This window comes from Microcaecilia unicolor, chromosome 4 (assembly GCF_901765095.1).
Source record: "Microcaecilia unicolor chromosome 4, aMicUni1.1, whole genome shotgun sequence".
Lineage (NCBI taxonomy): Eukaryota > Metazoa > Chordata > Amphibia > Gymnophiona > Siphonopidae > Microcaecilia > Microcaecilia unicolor.
Window position 1 is genome coordinate 339986403 of NC_044034.1, and position 21935 is coordinate 340008337.

Below are 21935 nucleotides of genomic sequence, written 5' to 3' on the forward strand. Positions count from 1 at the left end.
GAGGAAGGGCCCGAAGGGAGGCGATCTGCTGCTTTCACACGGACGTGAGGCGCTGCCAATTTGAATGCAGGGGGCCCGGTCACAGTGGCAGACGGAGGGGGGGGGGCTGTTGACGTGGCTGGGGGTGGGCGGGTGGGGACTGCGGCGCCGGCGGCCTGAGAGCAGGAGAGGGAGGTGACAGTGGTAGGGATTGGGGGGCGGCGGCGGGGGCGGCCTTGCCCCGGACCCGGCTCAGTCTCTTAGCGGATCTGCTCCACCTACTTCCCAATGGCTTGATTTTTGTGCGTTTTGCACTTGGACTTTTTTTTTTTTAACATAGACCAAAAAGGTAAATGCACAGAGCGCAAGACCATCTATTATGTGGCCATTTTTGAAAAAAAAAAAAAGACCTACTTCTGTTTCGAAAATGTCTATATTTCCTATTCGGATTTGGGACAATTAGTACAAAATGTCCAAAGTTCAACTTAAGACATCGTATCGAAAACGCCCCTCAATATCTACTGCAAAGTAGTGCCAACTTTCTGAAAAGCATGTTTACTGGCATCCTGGCATATTTTAATATGAAACTCACCCCCTGCCCTCAGATTGCACTTAAATTTAATTTTAACTTCAGGTCTTCCCAAACTGGTAAAGGTTTTGAATAGTATTTGTTGGTGTATTACAGGCTGTCTCTTCTGTCGTATTCTATAGATTTTTGTCTTCTGTTGTATTTATTTTATGTAACTGTTTAATTTATTTAATTTATAACCCACCTCTCCCTGATCTTAAAATTAAAATGAAAAAATGCCATATGTGATACATATTAAGAGCAATAATGAAATAAGTATTAAATCACATCATAGAAGCAAATAGCCATGCTTTTGCATAATTTTTGTAAAGAATGTCTGTGATCAGGCTTTAAGATCCTAAGGAAAAGTGTTCCTGTATAAAGTAACTATTGGGAGGGAAAAAGATGTTTTGTTTAGATTAATCTTCGGTGGGTCTTCAAGGAGAGAAATCTTTGATTGCAAAGTTCTTCAGGCACCTACGGTCAAATATGGGCACTAGAGTAATGGCTTGCCAAATTATTTATCATTATAAAAATCATAATGGCCTTAAAATCAGTCTTCTGCACTATCAGACATAAATGTAAAGTTTTCAGAACTGTGCTGGTACATGAAACTGGCATCTGTGCCTTAGACTTGCTGTTTCATGTTCAACCAGCCTTCCTGGGAAAGGGAAGAAGATGGTACCAACAGTGCCCGGGGTGACAGAAACCTAAATCTGTCTCAGGAAGCTGGCAAAAGAGTCGGTTGGACCGCTAGATGACCGAGGAGTAAAAGGGGCGATCAGGGAAGACAAAGCTGTAGCAGAGAGATTAAATGAATTCTTTGCTTTGGTCTTCACCGAGGAAGATTTGAGTGGGATACCGGTGCCAGAAATGGTATTCGAAGCTGATGAGTCGGAGAAACTTAATGAATTCTCTGTAAACCTGGAGGATGTAATGGGGCAGTTCTACAAACTGAAGAGTAGCAAATCTCCTGGACCGGATGGTATTCATCCCAGAGTACTGATAGAACTGAAAAATGAGCTTGCGGAGCTATTGTCAGTAATATGTAATTTATCCTTAAAATCAAGCGTGGTACCGGAAGATTGGAAGGTGGCCAATGTAACGCCGATTTTTAAAATAGGTTCCAGATGAGATCCGGGAAATTATAGACCGGTGAGTCTGACATCGGTGCCAGGCAAAAAAATTAACAAAATTACAGAGCATATTCAAAAGCATGGATTAATGAGACAAAGTCAACATGAATTTAGTGAAGGGAAATCTTGCCTCACCAATCTACTACATTTCTTTGAAGGGATGAACAAACATGTGGATAAAGGTGAGCCGGTTGATATTGTGTATCTGGATTTTCAGAAGGCGTTTGACAAAGTACCTCATGAAAGACTCCAGAGGAAATTGGAAAGTCATGGGATAGGAGGTAGTGTTCTATTGTGAATTAAAAACTGGTTAAAAGATAGAAAACAGAGATTAGGGTTAAATGGTCAGTATTCTCACTGGAGAAGGGTAGATAGTTGGGTTCCCCAGGGGTCTGTGCTGGGACTGCTGCTTTTTAACATATTTATAAATGATCTAGAGATGGACGTAACTAGTGAGGTAATTAAATTTGCTGACGACACAGTTATTCAAAGTCGTTAAATTGCAGGAGGATTGTGAAAAATTACAAGAGGACCTTATGAGACTGGGCGTCTAAATGGCAGATGACGTTTAATGTGAGCAAGTGCAAAGTGATTCATGTGGGAAAGAGGAACCCGAATTATAGCTACATTATGCAAGGTTCCACGTTAGGAATCATGGCCCAAGAAAGGGATCTAGGTGTCGTCGTTGGTGATACGTTGAAACCTTCTGCTCTGTGTACTGCTGCGGCTAAGAAAGCAAATAAAATGTTAGGTATTATTAGGAAAGGAATGGAAAACAAAAATGAGGATGTTATAATGCCTTTTGTATCGCTCCATGGTGCGTCTGCACCTTGAATATTGTGTGCAGAGATTGGTTAAGCTATCTCAAAAAAGATATAGTGGAATTACAAAAGGTGCAGAGAAGGGCGATGAAAATGATAAAGGGGATGGGACAACTTCCCTATGAGGAAAGGCTAAAGCTGCTAGGGCTCTTCAGCTTGCTTTTTTTTTTTTTTAATTGCAGGTCATGCAACTGCAGATAATTAATTTGGGAGCACTTACTACCTCCTCTTTAGGAGGCTGTAAGGGCTCCTGTGTTAACCCTGCATTATTCAGTTAGCACACGTTAATGTGAGTTTCCTCTACAGAATATTGGCTTGGGGCGCAAGCACTCATGCCTGCCAAAAGCTGGTGTAAGTGCTCCTCTGAAGTTTTTATATACTGCTTAATCCAAGCAAAGGGTCCTAGGCAGTTTACAGAGTAGAAAAAAAAATACAAAATGTACAGTATTGCATCTTTAAATAAAATTTATTAAAAAAAAGAAACAATACGTGCCATTTAAGCTAATCAATATAATACTTCAAACTAAAAATTAAACAATCCTGCTTATAATCGAAATAGAAAAACGCCTATATTGTGACCCAAATCGGGAGATAGACGTTTATCTCACAAAAACGAATAAAGCGGTATAATCGAAAGCCGAATTTGGACGTTTTCAACTGCACTCCGTCGCGGATGCGGACAAAGTTGATGGGGGCGTGTCGAAGGCGTGGTGAAGGCGGAACTGGGGCGTGGTTATTGGCCGATCAGAGATGGGCGCCTTTCGCTGATAATGGAAAAAAAATATGCGTTTTTAGCGAGAATTTAGGGCACTTTTCCTGGACCCTGTTTTTCCACGAATAAGGCCCCAAAAAGTGCCCTAAATGACCAGATGACCACTGGAGGGAATCGGGGATGACCTCCCCTGACTCCCCCAGTGGTCACAAACCCCCTCCCACCACAAAATATGCCGTTTCACAACTTTTTATTTTCACCCTCAAATGTCATACCCACCTCCCTGGCAGCAGTATGCAGGTCACTGGAGCAGTTATTAGGGGGTGCAGTGGACTTCAGGCAGGTGGACCCAGGCCCATCTCCCCCCCACCTGTTACACTTGTGCTGGTAAATGGGAGCCCTCCAAACCGCCCCCAAACCCACTGTACCCACATGTAGGTGCCCCCCTTCACCCCTTAGGGCTATAGTGATGGTGTAGACTTGTGGGCAGTGGGTTTTGAGGGGGATTTGGGGGGCTCAACACCCAAGGGAAGGGTGCTATGCACCTGGGAGCTGTTTTACCTTTTTTTTTTTTTTTTTTTTTTGTAAAAGTGCCCCCTAGGGTGCCCGGTTGGTGTCCTGGCATGTGAGGGGGACCAGTGCACTACAAATCCTGGCCCCTCCCACGAATAAATGTCTTGGAGTTATTCGTTTTTGAGCTGGGCGCTTTCGGTTTCCATTATCGCTGAAAAACAAAAACGCCCAGCTCAAACGTCCATATTTTTCGAAAATACGGTTCAGTCCGCCCCTTCACGGACCCGTTCTCGGAGATAAACGCCCATGGAGATAGACGTTTCCATTCGATTATGCCCCTCAATATCTACTAGACTTAAGATTTCTCGAATAAATGTCTTCAACTTTTTCCTAAAAGAATAAGAACTTTCCAACCTAAGTTTCAAAAGCAGGTCATTCCAAGTAAAGACAGAGCCAACAGAAAAGGATGACTTCCAATGCCTACTATACTTCAACCCATTAGGGGAAAGAAAAAAAACACCAACATGCATCTCTCTCTAGAATGATGTACATTTTCAGTAGTAGAAGATGAATGTAAAGATAAAGGAAGAGGAGAAAGGCCATATATCGTGTTATGAACAAAACATAACACTTCAAATAATACTCTAGCACAGTGATTCCCAAACCGTGCCCTGGAGGCCCCCCAGCCAGTCAGGTTTTCAGGATACCCACAATGAATATTCATGAGAGAGATTTGCCTCCAAGACCAGGTTTGGGAACCACTGCTCTAGCATATAAAGGCAGCCAGTGACAAGACTTCAATAAAGGAGACACGCTGTCGTATATCTGGTACGACGATGAAAAATCAGCCTGGCAGCTGTGTTTTGGAGTAATTGCAATCTAGATAACAATTTCCGAGGGAGGCTGAGGTAAATAGAATTGCAGTAATCAAGAACTGATAAAGTCATAGCCTGTACAACCAGAGCAAAATCCTTTTCATGCCCAACTGATGACCAGTTAGGTGTGCAAATGCAGGTATTCCATAACATTGCACCTAATTCTTGGAATGCCCCAACCTGTCTATGCCGCTCCCATGGCTGTGTCCCCTTTTGAGTTTCACACTATGAAATGTAGGTGTGCATGTGTTAGAATTAGGGCAGATCTGCGTAAAACTCCTAATTACTTCCAATTAAGTGCTTAAGTGCAGTACTTCATAACTCCTAATTGACTAATTAATTTACATGTGGATCTGGGATCTGTGCTCAAATATGGGCACCCTATTCGGAATCCGGGGGCAAGAGGCAAACTACCACAAAATGCTTAACATGTTTTGTGGTTGGTCTTTTTTCCCGTGTTAAGCGCGTGTTAGCGCTTAACGCAGTTTTGTAAAAATGCAGGAAAGAATAGGATCATGTGCACATATTTTATCAAGTATATGCATCAATTCCCAATCCTCTTCCTCCTCATACCTACTCCACCCCATGAATGGCTATGCATAAACTGCATTACAGAAGGCACATTCTGTCTGTGCACTTACCTTATGCATTGTATACCCATAGACAGCTTTATTAGAGCCTTCTTACCTGCATTAAAAACACTCTTGTGCGCAAGTTAAAATTTCCCATGTAGTGGTCTATAGCTGTTCCTGTCAGTCTTTTCCACATGTAGCCCCATGGTAGCAGCTAAGTCAAAGTGTGTGACCCTCGAGAGGTGCATAATAATGATGCACAGAAGAACCCACCCAGGTTGTGACTGCACATGTGGGATTTAAAATCTCATTTGGGGTCCTGGCCTACAGTTTGGGACGCTCGGGTCTATAGTTAGCTGTCTCATTGGTGTCACTGTTCCTTTCACAGAAAACTTTCTGGCTGATACTCAAAGCAATTTAAGCAGGCAGGAGCGTTTCCGACCCACTTAAATTGCTTACCATTACATAATCTTTGATGTTTAATGGCACGAAAGGAGACAGTGCTGCTGAATGTCTCCTCTGACCGGCCCCAGAAAAAGTGTACAAGTCAGAGGTGGTACAAGGGGTGGCATTAGGAAGGAGCCAAGGTTATGCAGGACCAGCACTGAATTTTGGCCAGGACCCACATAACTGGTATTTGGGGGAGGGGGGTTGCTCCCCATCCCCTGAAAAAAAAAACCCCCCTTCTTCTCTTCCCCCTCCCCCTAACCCACAAGTCAGAAACCCCCTTCCCCCTGGTCCAGGTATGCCCACCTGGGCCTTACTTTCCTCCCTTTTGGTTCAGTAGGGGCATTGGGGCAGGAGGAATGCCCCCTCGATCCTGCCCCTTGCTGCTGCTTAGAAAAAATGGCTGCTGCCACCTCTCCCTGTACACAAGTATCACGAGCTGCTGCAAGACTTTGGGGCAGTTATTTTTTTCTAAGCAGCGGCAAGGGGGATTTGCTTCTGCCCCTGATGCCCCCACTGGACCAGGGAGTAAAGGGAAATGGGACTTGATATACCGCCTTTCTGTGGTATTTTGCAACTACATTCAAAGCAGTTTACATATATGCAGGTACTTATTTTGTACCAGGGGAAATGGAGGGTTAAGTGACTTACCCAGAATCACAAGGAGCTGCAGTGGGAATTGAACTCAGTTCCCCAGGATCAAGGTCCACTGCACTAACCACTAGGCTACGCCTCCACTAGTGACATTCCATGTAGAAGCCTGCCCTTGCAGATCAGCAATGCAGCCGCGCAGGCTTCTGTTTCTGTGAATCTGATGTCCTGCACCAGACTCACAGAAACAGAAGCCTGCGCAGCCGCGTTGCTGATCTCCAAGGGCAGGCTTCTACATGGAATGTTGCTAGTGGAATAGCAACATTCCATGTAGAATCTCAAATAGTAGCAACAGAATCTCAATAGTAGCAACATTCCATCTAGAATCTCCAATAGGGGAAGGGAATTGGGACTTGATATACAGCCTTTCTGAGGTTTTTGTAACTAAATTCAAAGCAGTTTACATATATTCAGATACTTATTTTGTACCAGGGGCAATGGAGGGTTAAGTGACTTGCCCAGAATCACAAGGAACTGCAGTGGGAATTGAACTCAGTTCCCCAGGATCAAAGTCCACTGCACTAACCACTAGGCTACTGCTCCACTAGCAACATTCCATGTAGAAGCCTGCCCTTGCAGATCAGCAATTCAGCCGCGCAGGCTTCTGTTTCTGTGAGTCTGACGTCCTGCACGTATGTGCAGGACGTCAGACTCACAGAAACAGAAGCCTGCGCAGCCGCGTTGCTGATCTGCAAGGGCAGGCTTCTACATGGAATGTTGCTAGTGGAATAGCAACATTCCATGTAGAATCTCAAATAGTAGCAACAGAATCTCAATGGTAGCAACATTCCATCTAGAATCTCCAATAGTAGCAACATTCCATGTAGAATCTCAAATAGTGAAAGGGAAAAGGGACTTCATATATCACCTTTCTGAGGTTTTTGCAACTACATTCAAAGCGGTTTACATATATTCAGATACTTATTTTGTACCAGGGGCAATGGAGGGTTAAGTGACTTGCCCAGAGTCACAAGGAGCTGCATTGGGAATCGAACCCAGTTCCCCAGAATCAAAGTCCACTGCACTAACCACTAGGCTACTCCTCTAGCCTGGGGGGGGGGGGGTCAGGGGTCATTCCTGGGGGGAAAGGTGGGAAGGGTTTCTGACTTTGCATGCTGGGGGGGGGGAAGAGGTAGAGAGGAGGGGGGCTTTTTAAGGGGATTGGGGGCAAAAACCCAAATACAAGTTATGCAGGACCTGGCTGAATATCGGCTAGGCCCTCATAAGTTTGGCAGCCAGCCTGCCTACCTGAAATTAGCCCCCAATATTTAGTGCCAGTGCCTGGACATGGCTTGGCACTGAATATTGGGAGCCTAATCTAGCTGGCATTTAAAAAAACTGATCGCCGCCGGCTGAATATTGGCCAGCTTGTTTTTTAAAATGTTTGAAAACAACATTTAATAAGCACAAATGTAATTACCACACTGTATTTCTTTCATACATTGAAAACTTATTTGTCCAATTGGTTAACTTTCTGTTGTATTTTACTCTGCTAGTATTCAGAGTTTAGTAGGTAATCTTTTTTTAGTGACTCTCTGCGTTTTGTTTTTGGCACAGAAATGTTTTAACCCAGCTTATTTATGCAGGAGTATGACCTTCAAAAGTCCAACATGTTCCGCTTCCTCAGGTGTCTCCACAGGTGATCCAGGAGATAGTGAAACCAATTAGTTCATCCCAAATGGATTTACCAGCCATCACAGGAGTTTGTTTACCTGGCTCCACAGACGTTGATTGTGATTAATGGTGGAGCATGTAATCAAGGGAAATAAATACTAGATCAGCACTCCTGGGCTTCCCAAACTGTGTGCCGTGACCCAAATAGGGTCGCAAAACTCATGTTTGGGGTCCTAACCTGAGTGAGCCCTCCATAAGACATTATTAGCCTGGACCTCCTGGAGGGTCAGAATTGGGTTATGGCCAACATAGGATCAACGCCTACTATCTAAGCAGCATCTTGTCCACTGATACATATTTGTCCTCCAGAAGCTCAGCCAATCACCATGTATTCTGTTCATTTATCCCTTTCCGTGTAAAATTATTGCCTGTAGAGATGATATGATGAAACTTACTGCTGATTTTATAGTATATCCCATTTTATTCTGTTGGTTGTTCTTGAGCTAAATAATTCTCCTGTAAGATCCCTAATAATCCTTTTGATGTGCAAATGTAATCTTCTATTTGTGTCAACTTTTGTACCATAATTTGAGATTTTATTTATTTTATTTATTTGTAGCATTTGTATCCCACATTTTCCCACCAATTTGCAGGCTCAATGTGGCTTACATTTGCCGTAATGGCAGTTGCCATTTCCGGGTAACAGAATTACAAATGGTATTGTGTTAAGGTGCATACATACATGTACATGCTAACATACATAGAACATAATATATAAGGAACAGATCATGGTGTGTATATATATATATACCATGTGCATACATACATGGTAAAGAAGAATACATTATAGTATTGCATGAAGGTTCCTGAGTAATAAATTGGATTGTAACATACTTTAGGTCATCGACTATATAGAGACCCTATTCGACATAAGGTTTAAGGTGGAAATCTTATTTGGTTTTCTTTCTGTGTAAGACACTCATTTCATTTCTTATGCAGTTTGTTTTTTTTGTCGTGTCATTTCCTTTCTTTCTTCTTTGGTCTTCTGTGTCAATTTGGAATAAACCTCCACTGGGCTGTGGCTCCCTTAGGCTTCATTTGGAGTACCCATAGCTTTTAACTCCCTATTTTACTTTTTGTTTATCGCAAGCCTTTTCAGTGATGATCCTTGTCTAGAAGGTCCCAGGCTGCATCCTTCTCTGGAACTAAGTACATGGTGTACCCTGAGTCTAGCCATTAGGTGTCATAGTTGAGCAACGGTTGAATATCCCCTTCTTTTATAAGCTGTGAAAGCTGCCCCCACAGCATCCTGGCCAACCCAGTGAACTGAACCTGGCTCTGCTGCATGGCAGTGTTTGGAGCCACTGGGCCGACCCGTGTTTCAGTATTCTTTTAAGTACAGAACCCAAAGCTATGCCTTCATCTTCAGACCTGGTATAAGAAGAGCCCTTCTTAGTGGTAAGAAAATCTTATCCCTCTTTCTTCACCACATGTAATACATCAACCTCAATGCTCATTTCTTGTCCACTGTGGTTTCTTTTGGTTTTGTAGCAGGTTGCTTGGCAACCTCGATTAAACCCACAAACTCAAACTAGATTGCTGCTACTCTAAAACAGCTGGTGCTCATACATCCCAATGCTTCCCCTGTGGGGTAGGAGAGGGTAGAGCACAGAGATTGACCCATGCACATGATATTCAGTCATTTTTTTGTGCCTCGTTAGCTGTTATCTGGGAATCTAGTTTCATTTTAGAACTAAATGGATATTTGTATTGCTTGGGCAGTAAAAAATATTAACTTCCTGTGGCAATCAGTACATAAATTTGGTGCTCATTTTCAAAGCACATAGACTTACAAAGTTACGTGGAGGGGCATAATCGAACGGGGCGCCCAAGTTTTCCTGAGGACGTCCTCGCAGGATGTCCCCGCGAAGGGGCGGGGAAACCCGTATTATCGAAACAAGATGGGCGTCCATCTTTTGTTTCGATAATACGGTCGGGGACGCCCAAATATCAACATTTAGGTTAAGCTTAGAGATGGTCGTTCTTAGAGATGGTTGTCCCTGGTTTTCGGCGATAATGGAAACCGAGGACACCCATCTCAGAAACGACCAAATCCAAGCCATATGGTCATGGGAGGAGCCAGCATTCATAGTGCACTGGTCCCCCTCACAGCTCACATGCCAGGACACCAACCGGGCACCCTAGGGGGCACTGCAGTGGACTTCAGAAAAAGCTCCCAGGTGCATAGCTCCCTTACCTTGTGTGCTGAGCCCCCAAAACCAACTCCCCACAACTGTATACCACTACCATAGCCCTTAGGGATGAAGGGGGGCACCAAGATGTGGGTACAGTGGGTTTCTGGTGGGTTTTGGAGGGCTCGCTGTTTCCTCCACAAGTGTAACAGGTAGGGGGTGGGCCTGGGTCCGCCTTCCTGAAGTGCACTGCAGTACCCACTAAAACTGCTCCAGGGACCTGCATACTGCTGTCATGGAGCTGGGTATGATATTTGAGGCTGGCATAGAGGCTGGAAAAAAAGATTTTTTAAAATTATTTTTAGGGTGGGAGGAGGTTAGTGACCACTGGGGGAGTAAGGGTAGGTCATCCCTGATTCCCTCCGGTGGTCATTTAGGGCACATTTTTGTGGCTTGGTCGTAAAAAAAAAAAGGACCAAGTTGCCCAAGTGTTCGTCAGGGATGCCCTTCTTTTTTTCCATTATCGGCCGAGGACGCCCATGTGTTAAGCACGCCCAAGTCCCGCCTTCGCTATGCTTCCGACACTCCCCCATGAACTTTGGTCGTCCCTGCGACGGAAAGCAGTTGAGGATGCCCAAAATCGGCTTTCGATTATGCTGATTTGGGCGACCCTGTGAGAAAGACGCCCATCTTCCGATTTGTGTCGAAAAATGGGCGCCCTTCTCTTTCGAAAGTAAGTCTGATAGTAACTGTTGAGAAAGGGATAGAAAATAAGGCAAAGATTAGTATAATGTCTCTGTACTGCTCTATGATGTAACCTCACCTTGAGTATTGTGTGCAATTCTGGTTGCCATATCTCAAAAAAAAGCCATAGTGGAATTAGAAAAGGATCAAAGAAGGGTGACCAAAATGAGTAAGGAACTCTTCTCATATGAAAAAAGGCTAAAGAGGTTAGGGATCTTCAGCAGCACCAATGAGGTGCTTTGGGGGCCACTAGACTAGGTAGGCCTGAGCCCACCCAGGCCCACCCATAGCTACGCCAATGTTTCCCAATAATTCCTAACATTCTATTTGCTTTTTTGGCCACCGCTGCAAACTGAGCAGATTTCAATGTATTGTCCGTAATAACACCCAGATCTTGTTCTTGAGTGGTGACTCCTAAAGTGGAACCTATCATCAAGTAACTATGATTTGGATTATTGTCAGTGAGGTTTCCCAATAATCTTCCTGTCATAAGGGACAGGCTCAGCTCTACCTCATTACAGCCTGTCTTTCATAAAGAAATTGAAACATTGAGGTCAGAAATGGAATTGGGTAGAACCTGACATGGAGTTGTTGGCATGGCAAGCTGTCCTTTCTTTTCACTTGGATTACTCACTAGCTATGGGAGGGAATGCTTAACAACTTGTTTTTTTTGTTGTGACTTCTTTACATTTACAAAGTACAAGATGTACTATTGAAAAAGAGAGAATGATCTTTCAAAAATAGATTCTATGAATTATCCACTAGAGTTCTCAAACAAATTTTTTAACTTTATTGAAGTAGCTATGTAAAGGTCATAGTCACTAAAGGTTTATCTCTATTTTTTGTCTAAGGAAAAAGTATTTAGTAAGCAGGATGTCAGGTTGAATATATTTCAGATTTGCTGGTGGATTGCAGTGCATTTTTATATCCACTTCAAATTTTCCTCAGGGCTATTGGGGGGGGGGGGGGGGGGAATGCTGGGCTACTAGGGTGGGGGGAACCCTGGTTTCCCCAGCACATCTGAAAAAGGAATCCGTTTTTCCAAAATCATAGCAGATGGAAATAGGTCTGATATTATTTTGACTTCAAATTTTTTTCAGACTTGCCGTTTAAGAATAGAGTAAAAAAAATTAAAAAGAGAGAGAATGCCAACATATTTTAGTAACACTCGCAGTAAGAGATATTTGCTGAAAAGCCACAGAAGGAGAAACTTTACTCCTTCTCACTGGGTCATTGAGGAATTTGGCAAGAGTTGTGATAAGTGATTGAGGAATTTGACAGGAGTCGTGATATTAAAGTTTCTGCTATAACCCCTGAAACCGAATTAAGAATTGAGTCCATCATCTGATTTCACATAGGCTTTCTTAGTTGGGATTAGAGCCAGTGGCTAGAGGTATGAAGCGACAGAGTCTCTGAAACTGTCATACCTCAATTTTTTTTTTGAGGTGGCAACGTGAGTCAGCAATTTCACCTCCTATAATCATTTTGCATTGTTAAATTTCACAATTGCATAAATTAATGAATCATGTGAATATAAATTGTGCCTGATGCCATAGCTACTGTGTTTGCAGATGGTTAACACTGAAACACAGTAAATACTGTAGGAGTGTAACAGAAGTATTGTCTGATGTATGCAGCTTTCTTTTAAATCAGTTTTGAAGGAAGGGATCGCAATCCTTGCTTTCTCTTTCACTGTTTTCATGTATGCCTTCAAGCATTTTAATTTCTACTGTAATGGACCTGTACCGCCCAGTAGGAATAACATACTGAAGTGAGCATGTAAATCAACAAAGGTATGTTGTTTGTTGCATGCTTTTGTAATGTTTTAATGCTTGATTTTTTTTTTGTTTTTGTTCAGGCCTTCACCTCTTAGTAATAAAATATTTGCACTTCTGCTTTTAGTTGCTTCACTTAACACTTTCATTTTTACCTAATGAAATGGGTTGGTTTTCATATTCAGTCCCCATTAATATATTTGACCAAACGTCTCTTGCAATTCTACCCCACTAGGATTGAATCTTACGGCTTTATTCTGTGCACTCCCTTACTTGTTCTAACCTGTAATTTTTCAGGCAACAGTTCTGTTATTTACACAGCTGTCTTCTCTTGTTGAAATCACAGTTTCCTCTTGCTTTGGATTCTCTTCAGGGGATAAGGAGGGACCAGAACTTCAGCCCTACTCTTTATTGTTGTCTGTAGGGATCACTTTCCCTATGATGTAGGGGAGCTACTGATTTTACTTTTTACAGTAATATTGTAAATGATGGTAAATACCAATGTGACTCTTCCAGTCTACCAAGCGAGCTGTTGTTTTTAACATGATCCATACAGATTACCTCTCCCTTACCTTTGTTGAGGTACAAACAGTGGTGTGCTGGAGCAGGCTCTCACAGGCTCGCAAGAGCCGGTTGTTAAGTTTTTAAGAATTTTGGGAGCCGGTTGTTAAAGTAGGGCCCTCCATGGCTACTTTAAGAACTGGCTCCCAAAATGTGGGCTTGGGCCCCCTGCTGAATTCTCTTTTACTTTGCTGGTGGGGATGCTGAGCCCTGCCAGCCAAGTAAATAGACTACTGCTGCTCCCCGCGCGTTGTTTCCAGCTCTGGGCAGCAGGCTGGGACTTCTCGAGCATGTGAGAGAAGTTCCAGCATGCTGCTCAGAGCAAGACGTTGGGAGTGGTGGCAGTCCATTTATTGGCTGCCAGCAAAGGTATGCCTAGCGTGCCCGCACAAAGGGAGGGAGGAGAGAGAGGTAAGTGTTGCTCCCCCACCCCACTCCCGGCCACCCCTGGCTCTTCCAACTGCAGAACTGGCTACTTCCGGAGAAAGAGCCTTTTGTTAAAAATTTACCAGCACACCCCTGGGTACAAAAATCATTTCACTACTCTTTTTGAGCTGAATTCGCTCCATCCCTATGCCCTGTAAAGAACCAACCATAATGTATATTACACTCATTTTTGAATTCCAGTACCATGTTTGTCTCTTTCAAGGTAGGCATTCCAAGAATCCACCACCATTTCTAAGTAAAAATATTTCCCCATGTTGCTTTTCAAGCCTATCTCCTTGTAGCTTTGTATCATGTCCTCTAGTTGTACATCTTCCTGCACTTGGCAAAAGACTCATTTATTTGTTCGTCAATACCTTTCATATAGTTTAAGGTCTGTATCGTATCTCTTCTGCGCCTCCTCTACTCTAAAGAATACATATTTAGGACCCCTTATCTCATCTCATCAGACCTTTTTTTTAATCATTTTGGTTGTTTTCCTCTGAACTGTTTACTGTCTCTTTACCTTGAGGTACAGCCTCTAAAACTGAACGCAGTACTCCTCCTGAGGGCTTACCAACAACCTGTACAGGCGCATTATCACCACTTATTTGCCTCTTTGCCCTCTCTAGGCAGTCTAGTGTCTTCCTGGCTTTGGACACCGCCTTGTTACATTGCTTCACCGTCTTAACGCCTCCAGTGTATTTCTGTACCCCCAAATGCATCTCTCTACGGTTCTTTGCAATAAAAATTAAGTAGCATTCAACCAGTCTTCTGGTATTGTGGAAGGATTGTTTATTCTTTCAAAAAGTACAAAGTCTAGGGGACATGTCATGACGTTAGTTACTAGTAACATAGTAGATGACGGCAGAAAAAGACCTGCACGGTCCATCCAGTCTGCCCAACAAGACAAACATATGTGTAAACCTTACCTTGATTTGTACCTGTCTTTTTCAGGGCACAGACCGTACAAATCTGCCCAGCAGTACTTCTCGCCTCCCAACCACCAGTCCCACCTCCCATCACCGGCTTTGGCACAGACCGTATAAGTCTGCTCTCCACTATCCTCGCCTCCCAACCACCAACCCCTCTTCCCCCCACCTGCTCCGCCACCCAATTTCGGCTAAGCTTCTGAGGATCCATTCCTTCTGCACAGGATTCCTTTATGCATATCCCACGCATGTTTGAATTCCGTTACTGTTTTCATCTCCACCACCTCCCGTGGGAGGGCATTCCAAGCATCCACCACCCTTTCCGTGAAAAAATACTTCCTGACATCTTTCCTGAGGCTGCCCCCCTTCAACCTCATTTCATGTCCTCTCGTTCTACCGCCTTCCCATCTCCGGAAAAGATTTGTTTGCGGATTAATACCTTTCAAATATTTGAACGTCTTTATCATATCACCCCTGTTCCTCCTTTCCTCCAGGGTATACATGTTCAGGTCAGCAAGTCTCTCCTCATACGTCTTGGAACGCAAATCCCGTACCATTCTCGTAGCTTTTCTTTGCACCGCTTCCATTTTTTTAACATCCTTCGCAAGGTACGGCCTCCAAAACTGAACACGATACTCCAGGTGGGGCCTGACCAACGACTTGTACAGGGGCATCAACACTTCCTTTCTTCTGCTGAACAAATTTCTAGAAGAAAAGTCAGTAATATGTTATAAAGATAGACCTGGGGAAAGCCACTGCTTTAAACCTGGGGGGGGGGGGGGGGGGGGGGGGTAAGTAGCATAGAATCTTGCAGCTTTTTTGGAATTCTGCCAGGTACTTGTGACCTGGATTGTCCACTGTGGGATAAATACTTCTTATGGGTTTTTATTTCTGTTAACTCAGGAGTGTCCACTCCATCAACCAGTTTTAAATCCACTTTACCACCTTAGAACCCATTCCCAGGCTGCAAATTTAATTCATGAGCATACTGTGAAGAACTGTATCTAAAGATTTTGCTGAACAAATAGAGAGGGAAATACAGCATACAGAGAAAGTATACAAACAAAAAAAGCAACACTGGGCCTTCAAGACTGGGATAACAGGAGTTCTTTTTTGTCCTAGCCACCTGACGCTTACAGCCTACACAGCTGCTTATGCAGCAGATCTTGGACTGATAAATCATTAGTGATTTCGCCATCCCAATTCATACTACATCCTTTTTAACATATCAATCTAAATATTCTTTAATGTTTTTTTTTTTTTTTAATGTTTGAATATTTTATTGAGCATCATTACAATACAACAATGTAAACGTATTCATTTTTCCCCCACATTTCCCCCCCTCCTCCCCCTCCCAGCTCTATTTCAACTGTCCTTATTGGGTTAATCGCTTAAATCGAGACCACAGTTCGGAAGATGGGTTGTACCTTCCCATTCTTTTTCTTTAATGTTGTTTTTTCATATATGTAACCATTTAGATCCACTATTTGGATATAATATAGTCATTATATATCCCCATGTGCGGCATATTTATTGCTGAATGTATCGGAGGTACTCTGTTTTTTTTGTTCGTAGCTCCATTTTCGTTTTCTTTTCTCCCCCTCTCATATAGGCATTGAACCTACACAACTTACACATTGCAGAAGCAAAACTTTGATAAGAACTCAAGTCTTGTTTTATAAAGGAACTAGCTGTTAAGCCCGTAAAAACGGGAGAGTATTGCAGCCCTCCTCTCTCCCCTGGCCTCACCCTGTCCATCGATCCTCCCCCCCCCATATCCAGCGACCCTCCTCTTTCCCTTGGCCTCCCCCTTCTCTCACCCCAAGTCCAGCAACCATGGCCTCTCCCCCCTGCCCTCCCCCCATGTACAGCTACCCTCATCGCCGCCACTCCCTCCCCCCTCCGTGCCGCTCTGCTGCTGCCTGCAGCGCTTCCACACGGAGGTGAGAGGCGCTGTCAGGTCAGTGCAGGGGGCCCAATACGGAGGAGGGCGGGAGCGGCGGTGGGGACGGGGGGGGGAGGGTGGAGGTTGTTTCGTGCAATGTTCCTTTCCAGGCGGCAGCGGCAGCGTCCGACAATTCGACTCCGTTTCCCTCTCTGTTCCGCCCTCTGACGTCATGACGTCTTGACGTGAGGGCAGGGCAGAGAGGGAAGTCTGTACTGCGCATTTGCAAGTGAGTACAGTCACTTGCCGTTTATATGTTTGATCCTTTGCTTATTAGATGACATATTTAATACACCTTTCCAAACAAAGAACTTTGAATTATTACGATAGATTATATACCTCATCATACAATTTTAATTTATTTTATCAATATCTAAATTGGATAATATTATTATTAGTTATCTACATTTTCTATTTTACAAATTTATATTACCATATTGAACGTTTTTTTTAAATTAGCATATTTGCACTTTTATGCACATCATCTTTAATATTCTCCACATTAATAAGCTTTGTGTAAATCTGGAAAGATGATATACTTTTAGATATAAATATGAAGACGTATATATTTATGCACGTTGCTTTTCAATACGTTTTTGTGATGAATTCAATTTATATGTACACATTCTGATATGCATGGATCTGTATGTTGTTCATGTGCTTGTTTTACATTTTCATCTCATATTGCATTGTGGATTCTCTATACATATGAATAATTTTTTTAAAGTAAATATTCACGATTTTTGTACGTATGAGTCTGAATGATGCTATACTCAACATATTTTATGTTTTATGCTTTTTTTTTTAATCAATATCAATTGTTTTACAATATCAATATTATTATTAATGTTAGTTATCTAAATGTTTGAACCATTAATGACTTTTTTATCGATATGTGCTTTTATATGTTTCGTCGTTAGACCCCTGAGGCAGGCATTGCTTGACGCCGAAACACGGCCGTGTCGGGTCACCTGTCAGTAAAGAATTCCTGTTATCCCAGTCTTGAAGGCCCAGTGTTGCTTTTTTTTGTTTGTCTAAAGATTTTGCTGAAATCCAGATATATAACATCCTACTGTGTGCCCCTTGATCTAGTTCTATAGTCACTTAGGATCCCTTTTACTAAGCTGCAGTAAAAGGGGCCTGCGCTAGTGTCAGCGTTGTCGACGTGCACTGAGGCCCTGTTTACCGCAGCAGGTAAAAGGCTGTCTTTTTTACTTTTTTGAGGAAAAGAAATGGCTGTATGTTAGGTGCATGGCCATTTCAGAGCAGAGCCCTTACCCCAACCCGTTGAGATGGCGGTAAGGGCTCCCACGCTAGCCTGGTGGTATCGGAGCAACAATTACTGCCAGTAAAGTTCTGGTGCTACAAAAATAAATCATATTTTTGTAGCACCGGAAATGAAGCATGCTAGGGGTGGGATCTACCGCTGGGCTACTTGATTTGCCTCTGTAGATCCATGTTGCCTCTGATCTTTCCTTCAGTAACATTTCCCATTACTTTTTTTTTTGCCACTGAGATGTGACTTACTGGCCTATAGTTTTCCACCTTGCCTTGTGAAGGAGGGACCACATTGATTCTTCTAAAGTCCCATGTGACCTCCTCCTATTTTCATAGAGGTCTGGCAGTTCTGCTGAAAGATATGTGCTGGGGATTAGGAGATTAATAGACATGGAAGGTATAAAGGGATTCCTGAATAATGAATTTTGTGAACTAATGAGCAGACTTGCTAGGAAATCTAGGGGAAGACCAGTAGCCAGTGTCCTTCATGGAGAATTACGGTGACATGATTGAACGTTTTGGATCTTGTCACCAACTACTTTTAGTCTATGAATGTCTTTAACCTGAGTGTCGTATAGAAGAGCATTTCAATAGTCCAAGTTAGATGTGAGACGTGAGTGGATGAGAATATGAAGAGCCTCTTACAAAGTATTTCATCCTCAGTTCAGTCTACTTCTGATTGGTTGCAATCTCCTTAGCAACACCATCTCTCCTTTCATTGCTAATGCTTTGATTATGGCCAGAACTCTGTCCATTTTATCTGTTTAAGTTGTAGATGGCACCCATATGGATGGAAGTACCAATTTCTCTTTGCAAGATTCTCCATATTGCTTCCTTCTTTCCACACTCCCTTACATTTCAATTGTTTTAATACTGGGTTTCATAAAAAGTGTCACTTCTCCCTCTTTTTGGCCATCTCTATCCCTCCTAAAGCGGTTATAGACTAGTATGACCTATCCCATTCGTGCTTATTGCTTCTTAGCTATTTTTGTTGGCTTCCTTAGGTTAAGTAAATCCTTTTTCCTAGTCTCCTTTTCTGCTTTGTTGCTGAGTGATGTACTAAAATGGTTCTTTTTTTGTTATATTCTAACTGCTGTCATGCTTTTACTGAGGGTGACATCTGCTTCTATGTACCACCCCCATCTTCTAGTTTAAATGCCTGCCAATATATTGTCTTATTTTTCACAGAAAGATGTAGGCTATAATTTTAATATAGTCCTTTGTTTCTCAATATATTGCCTCGGCTACCTGTGTACCTAACCCCCCCTCCCGTTTACTAAACCTCGCAGCAATGCGACACAGCCTGTTCAAAGTGATCAACTCAGACTGAAGGGATATATCACCAGTCATCAACCTTACTCACCCCTAGTTCCAAAAACCTGCTCAAGCAAATTGGTCTTCAGTGCTTTTTTAAAAGACACCCAACTTCAGATGTATTCTGTCTGGCTCCACGACTTTGCTCATATCCAATTTTTCTTGTTGCACACAAGTACTCTTTCCCACAAAAGTGTTGTATCTACTCCACTACTGTATGTATCTATGTTTACAGTGGGCAGTTCTTCTCCGATCCCCCATTCAGTGAATATAGCACAGAAGTATGTTTTTAGCATGTTTACTTATCTCTGCAGAAGATGGGGACAAATAGAGGATATATTTGTTTGTTTATTCATTATACCTTTATAGCAGAAGGTCAAAGCAGTATACAAAAAATTAAAATTAATTGGTAAGGAAAGAAGTACAAAGTGTTAAAAGGAAAGAGGTCAGTCATATGAGAGCTGGACACAGAGCTAAAAAATAAATAAATAAAAGCAATTTGAACATGCAGTTTGCCAGTAGCAGGAGCTCGCTGCCAGGGGATTCAGTTTAAAGGGACATTGAAGACAAGTTTCAACAGATGGGCTTTCAGAAGGGATCTAAACTTTTGGAAATGATAACAGGGACATAAGTTCAGGGGGAAGGTCATTCCAGATTTTAAGTGCAAGGAAAAAGAAAGCAGAAGAGTGAGTAGATTCATAATATGCAAGCTTTGAGGAAGGAAGAACCAACCAACCTGTGAACGTCAAAAGACCGAAGGGAACGGGAAAGTATGTAGGGGATAACAAGGGCCGAAATATAGGAAGGAGTACCAGAATGTAAAAACTTATGGGTAAGGACTAGGATCTTAAACCATGACCTAAAAGTAATAGGAAGCCAGTGTAAATGTAGAAAGAGTGGAGTGATGTGATTGAACTTCTTAGCATGGAAGAAAAGACGGGCAGCTGAATTTTGGACTGTCTGGAGGCGTCGTCGTTGAGTTTGTGAGATACCAGCATAGACAGTGTTACAGTAATCAATTTGCGATATAATGAACCAAGGTGAGACAATGAGTTGTATTTACTCTTTGTATGGTTAAGAGACGGCACTGTTTTCTTTTTTTTTTTCTGTGTTATAATTGGAAACAGAAGTGTGTATATGGATTTGGGTTTAAGTAAGATGCTTGATTGCAATTGGAATAACTACAGCAAATCTGCGAGTAACCTGAGAGAATTTGGAAGTATGGCTGTGAGCCAGTTGATGAGAAATTTAGTATAATTTGGAAACTTCGAGTCTCCAGACAGATTCCTCATTAAGGATGGCAAAGTCCGATTGTGTGCGAGAGTTTTATCATGAAAAACCCTCTTCAGAGCTTCTCGGTGAAATATTAGGGACATAAGCAGAATAGATCATAGTAATCCAGGTCTGTATGAAGTCTTGCATATGAAGGAGGTAATTTTATAAAAGATTTTTCACATAGATAAGCCATTTTGCATGCCAAAAATTGTCTTGAGGATTGTGCATATAAAATGTAAAAAGAGCAACAAGGCATCACATACTTTTTATGTCACCCTGGTGTTCAGGGGTAAATTTTGTTTAGACTGTGGGCAGAGTCATGATTTACACGTTTATTTAATGAAATAATCCCACACTTATGCGTTAGGCACTTGACACATACCCCTGCTCACGAGCAGTTATACATGTTCACATCTTTAGTCTAGGCCAGTGTCGTAACTATGGGTGGGTCTCTCCTCTGTGGTGGCATGGCATCTGCCTGCCTCTCCTTGAACCCGGTCCCTCCCTGATGTACCTCACAAAAATACAGTCTTATAATCCAGTTATGATCTGGCTCCACTGCAAAAGAACCAATCAAGGTGGCTTTAGATATCATAGCGGTGAAAACTATCTACTGACTCTACTTTTTTTTTTGCTTCTTGTTGGTTAGACCTCTTCCAGTCCACATAACTTGGACATCTATCTGGTGGTAATGATTTCCTTAGGGACCTGCGATATCCCCCATCATGTACTTTTTCAACATATTTTTTTATTTATTTTAGTTACATTTGTACCCCGCGCTTTCCCGCTCAATGCGGCTTACATGGGGCAATGGAGGGTTAAGTGACTTGCCCAGAGTCACAAGGAGCTGCCTGTGCCTGAAGTGGGAATCGAACTCAGTTCCTCAGTTCCCCAGGACCAAAGTCCACCACCCTAACCACTAGGCCACTCCTCCACGTATCAGTAGGTGATAGAATAGGAGAATTTGGAAAATTAAGGAATCGCAAATTTAAATGATATTCTTAGTTTTCCAAAGCTTCCAATTTCTGATGAGTAATCAATTTATCCTTAACCAAGCCAAGCTTTCAGTAGTATTTCCACCAAATGCACTTTACTTTCCTGCTATTGTAACAGTTCCTCGTGGAGAGTTACCTGGGCTTGAAGAGAGACTTGTCCAATTCTAAATTTATTCAGATTTACTAGCTGAGAGTCGTTCAACTGCCCAACATCTCCTCCAGAGTCACCTTCTTCGGTCTCTTCCTACCCCTGCACACATCTTGCCTCTGGACTGCAATTGGAGTTCCACAATGGCTTCTACCCATTGTTCTCCTCCATGACACATCTCTGAGCTGAGTTTCTCCCCGAGACCAGGAGTGGCCTAGTGGTTAGGGTGGTAGTCTTTAGTCCTGAGGAACTGAGTTTGATTCCCACTTCAGGCACTGGCAGCTCCTTGTGACTCTGGGCAAGTCACTTAACCCTCCATTGCCCCAAGTACAAATAAGTACCAGTATACAATATGTAAGCCGCATTGAGCCTGCCATGAGTGGGAAAGCGCGGGGTACAAATGTAACAAAAAAAAAAAATCTAGCAATTCTTCTTGTAAAAGTGAGGTGCTTCCAGTTCTGGGAG

At 42.7% G+C, this 21935-nt stretch overlaps 1 protein-coding gene across 3 annotated transcripts in view; it reads left to right on the forward strand.

Moving 5' to 3' along the window:
- The window catches only part of TIAM1 (T cell lymphoma invasion and metastasis 1), a 369616-nt gene that overhangs the window by 96020 nt on the left and 251661 nt on the right, over window positions 1-21935 (forward strand). Inside the window, exon 1 of one of the 3 annotated variants that reach the window (XM_030202126.1) lies at window positions 12453-12617. The exons of the other annotated variants lie outside the window; for them this stretch is intronic. The gene's annotated coding sequence lies outside the window, so the exon portion shown is untranslated. Of the gene's footprint in view, window positions 1-12452; window positions 12618-21935 lie in introns of those variants that run through there. 3 annotated transcript variants of the gene reach the window in all.